Here is a 4,749-nt window from a genome sequence, read left to right as displayed (position 1 = left end):
TGATCATGTGGAGACCCCACAGAGCAGGACTAGGGGTGTTATCTCCTAGGAGAGCCCCGAACCTGGGTAAAGTGTGTCGGCGTTCGTGTCTACTCCTTATCCCGCTTCCAAGCACCCATTCTACTCGCTCCCACCATGATAAGCCATCCATTGGCGTATGTCGCATCCAACCCCCGACATTTGGCGCCCACCATGGAGCGAGGTGCACCGTTTCCCGGAGACCTGTTCTGGACGGGAACCCTGTTCCTTCCTGGCGAGCGCAGCCAGCCCGGCACGCCAGACGGCGTCTGCACCGACGCGCTGCACGACACGGAGGTTGCCTGCGCGGCGAGCTGCCTCGCCGATCTTGTTGGCGAGATTCACCTCTCCGAAGAGCCCGCGTCTGATGCGGGCACCGATGGCCCCGACGGCCGCCTCGTGAGCCTCCTTGATCAGCTCCACGTAGCCAGCGAGCCTGCTGCTAACTTGGAGTCGGTTGGCTCCACCGACCCGATGTTGGTCGACTCCGACACGGTGTCGCTTGACGCGTTCCCCTCCAACATGGTAGTCTACGACGAGCCGCTTCCTCACGCGGACAGTGGCGGCAGCACTGTCACGGAGGTGCTCGTCATTAGCCACGACGAGCACTCTGGTGGAGGTGGCCAGGATCCATTGCAGCTGGCAATGCAAGACCTGGCTGCGCCTATCCCGGAAGACGCTGACGCTGAGATGCTGGAAGCACGCCACGTCCACCTTGTCAAGAGCGCCAACCGGCTGGCCAGCATGAGACGCCTTTCGGAGGCCTACCAACGGGAGATGGACCGTGTTATCGGTGGCACGCCGGCTCCTGGTGGGCCTAGCTACATTGGCTTGCTCCGGCAGCGTGGCGCGACCATCGCCAGCATGTTCAGGACAGATAGTCCCGTATACGCCACCCCCGCAGAGAACATAAGAGATGCCCAGGCGGCAATAGGTGAGCTAGACAAGCTCGAGGGTGACGAGCGTCGCCAGATGACGGAGCGAGTTTAGCAGCTCCTCGACGCGGCTGCTGAGTGCTACCTCTTGAGCACTGCGTTGGATTTCCCTGAAGAGGAGAGGATGATGCAGCAAAGTAGCGTAAGTATTTCCCTCAGTTTTTGAGAACCAAGGTATCAATCTAGTAGGAGGCTATGCGCGAATCCCTCTTACCTACACAAAAACAATAGTTCAACGCAACCAATGCGCTTAGGGGTTGTCAATCCCTTCACGGTCACTTATGAAAGTGAGATCTGATAGAGATGATAAATAATATTTTTTGGTATTTTTGGTATAGAGATGCAAAGTAAAATTTAAAAGAAAAGCAATAATAAAGTGACGGAGATTGATATGATGATAAAGAGACCCGGGGGCCATAGGTTTCACTAGTGGCTTCTCTCAAGAGCATAAGTATTCTACGGTGGGTGAACAAATTACTGTTGAGCAATTGACAGAATTAAGCATAGTTATGAGAATATCTAGGTATGATCATGTATATAGGCATCACGTCCGAGACAAGTAGACCGACTCCTGCCTGCATCTACTACTATTACTCCACTCATCGACCCCTATCCAGCATGCATCTAGAGTATTAAGTTAAAAACAGTGTAACGCCTTAAGCAAGATGACATGATGTAGAGGGATAGTTTCATGCAATATGATAAAAACCCCATCTTGTTATCCTCGATGGCAACAATACAATACGTGCCTTGCTACCCCTTCCGTCACTTGGAAAGGACACACCAAGATCGAACCTAAAGCTAAGCACTTCTCCCATGGCAAGAAAAACCAATCTAGTAGGCCAAACCAAACTGATAATTCGAAGAGGCTTGCAAAGATAATCAATCATACATAAAAGAATTCAGAGAAGATTCAAATATTATTCACAGATAGACTTTATCATAAACCAACAATTCATCAGTCTCAACAAACACACCATAAAAAGAAGATTACATCGAATAAATCTCCACGGGAGAGGGGGAGAACATTGTATTGAGATCCAAACAGAGAGAAGAAGCCATCTAGCTACTAACTATGGACCCGTAGGTCTGAATTAAACTACTCACACTTCATCAGAGCGGCTTGGATGATGATGTAGAAGCCCTCCGTGATCGATGCCCCCTCTAGTGGAGCTCCGAAACAGGCCCCGAGATGGGATCTTGTGGATACAGAAAGTTGTGGCGGTGGAATTAGGTTTTTGGCTCCGTTTCCGATCGTTTGGGGGTACGTAGGTATATATAGGTGGAAGAAGTATGTCGGTGGAGCTTCGAGGGGCCCACGAGGCAGGGGGCGCTCCCTAGGGGGGGCGTGCCCTCCACCCTCGTGGCCGCCTCGTGGCTTTCTTGACGGAGGGTCCATGTCTCCTGGATCTTATCTGATGAGAAAATCACGTTTCCGAAGGTTTCATTCCGTTTGGACTCTGTTTGATATTTTGTTTCTCCAGAACACTGAAATAGGCAAAAAAACAGCAATTCTGGGCTGCGCCTCCGGTTAATAGGTTAGTCCCAAAAATAATATAAAAGTGGCAAATAAAGCCCAATATAGTCTAAAACAGTAGATAATATAGCATGGAGCAATCAAAAATTATAGATACGTTGGAGACGTATCAAGCATCCCCAAGCTTAATTCCTGCTCGTCGTCGAGTTGGTAAATGATAAAAAGAGAATTTTTGACGCGGAGTGCTACTTGGCATAATTTTAATGTGATTCTTCTTAATTGTGGTATGAATATTCAGATCCAAAAGATTCAAGAGAAAAGTTCATATTGACATAAAAATGATAATACTTCAAGCATACTAACTAAGCAATTATGTCTTCTCAAAATAACATGGCCAAAGAAAGTTCATCCCTACAAAATCATATAGTTTATCCATGTTTTATTTTCATCACACAAGAATGCTCTCATCATGCACAACCCCGATGAAAAGCCAAGCAGTTGTTTCATACTTCAGTAATCTCAAACCTATAAACTTTCACGCAATATATGAGCGCGAGCCATGGACATAGCACTATGGGTGGAATAGAATATAATGAGGGGGGTTATGTGGAGAAGACAAAAAAGGAGAAAGTCTCACATCAATGAGGCTAATCAATGGGCTATGGAGATGCCCACCGATTTATGTTAATGCAAGGAGTAGGGATTGCCATGCAACAGATGCACTAGAGCTATAAATGTATGAAAGATCAACAAAAGAAACTAGTGGGTGTGCATCCAACTTGCTTGCTCACGAAGACCTAGGGCACTTGAGGAGGCCCATTGTTGGAATATACAACCCAAGTTCTATAATGAAAAATTCCCACTAGTGTATGAAAGTGATAACATGAGAGACTCTCTACTATGAAGATCATGGTGCTACTTTGAAGCACAAGTGTGGTAAAAGGATAGTAACATTGTCCCTTCTCTCTTTTTCTCTCATTTTTGGGCCTTTTTTATGGCCTTTCTCTTTTTTTGGGCCTTCTCTCTTTTTTTATGGACTTTCTCTTTTATTTATTTATTTATTTATTCCTCACTTGGGACAATGCTCTAATAATGATGATCATCACACTTCTATTTATTTACAACTCAATGATTACAACTCGATACTAGAACAAAGATGAATCTATAAGAATGCCTCCAGCAGTGTACCGGGATATGAAATGAACCAAGAGTGACATGTAGGAAAGAATTATGAATGGTGGCTTTGCCACAAATACTATGTCAACTACATGATCATGCTAAGCAATATGACAATGATGAATGTGTCATGATGAACGGAATGATGGAAAGTTGCATGGCAATATTATCTCGGAATGGTTATGGAAATTCCATAATAGGTAGGTATGGTGGCTGTTTTGAGGAAGATATAAGGAGGTTTATGTGTGAAAGAGTGAATCATATCACGGGGTTTGGATGCACCGGCGAAGTTTGCGCCAACTCTCAATGTGAGAAAGGGCAATGCACGGTACCGAAGAGGCTAGCAAGGATGGAAGGGTGAGAGTGCGTATAATCCATGGACTCAACATTAGTCATAAAGAACTCACATACTTATTGCAAAAATCTACAAGTCATCAAAAACCTAGGTACTACGCGCATGCTCCTAGGGGGATAGATTGGTAGGAAAAGACCATCGCTCGTCCCCGACCGCCACTCATAAGGAAGACAATAAAATAACACCTCATGTTTGAAATTTGTTGCATAACATTTACCATACGTGCATGCTACGAGACTTGCAAACTTCAACACAAGTATTTCTCAATTTCACAACAACTCAACTAGCATGACTTTGATATTATTACCTCCATATCTCAAAACAATCATCAAGCATCAAACTTTTCTGAGTATTCAACACGCTCATAAGAAAGTTTTATTATCAATCTTGCATACCAAGCATATTAGGATTTTAAGAAAATTACCATGCTATTAAGACTCTCAAAATAATCTAAGTGAAGCATGAGAGATCAATAGTTTCTATAAAACAAATCCACCACCGTGCTCTAAAAGATATAAGTGAAGCACTAGAGCAAAACTATAAAGCACAAAAGATATAAGTGAAGCACATAGAGTATTCTATCATATTCCAAATCATGTTTGGCTCTCTCAAAAGGTGTGTACATCAAGGATGATTGTGGTAGACTAACAAGCAAATACTCAAATCATAAAAGACGCTCCAAGCAAAACACATATCATGTGGTGAATAAAAATATAGCTCCAAGTAAAGTTACCGATAAAAGTAGACGAACGAGGGGTTGCCTTCCAGGGCATCCCCAAGCTTAGGCT

The sequence above is a fragment of the Triticum urartu genome, chromosome 2, assembly GCF_003073215.2.
Source record: "Triticum urartu cultivar G1812 chromosome 2, Tu2.1, whole genome shotgun sequence".
In the NCBI taxonomy this organism is placed as follows: Eukaryota; Viridiplantae; Streptophyta; class Magnoliopsida; order Poales; family Poaceae; genus Triticum; species Triticum urartu.
The sequence above is the reverse complement of the archived record's forward strand: the minus strand, read 5'-3'. Positions refer to the sequence as shown.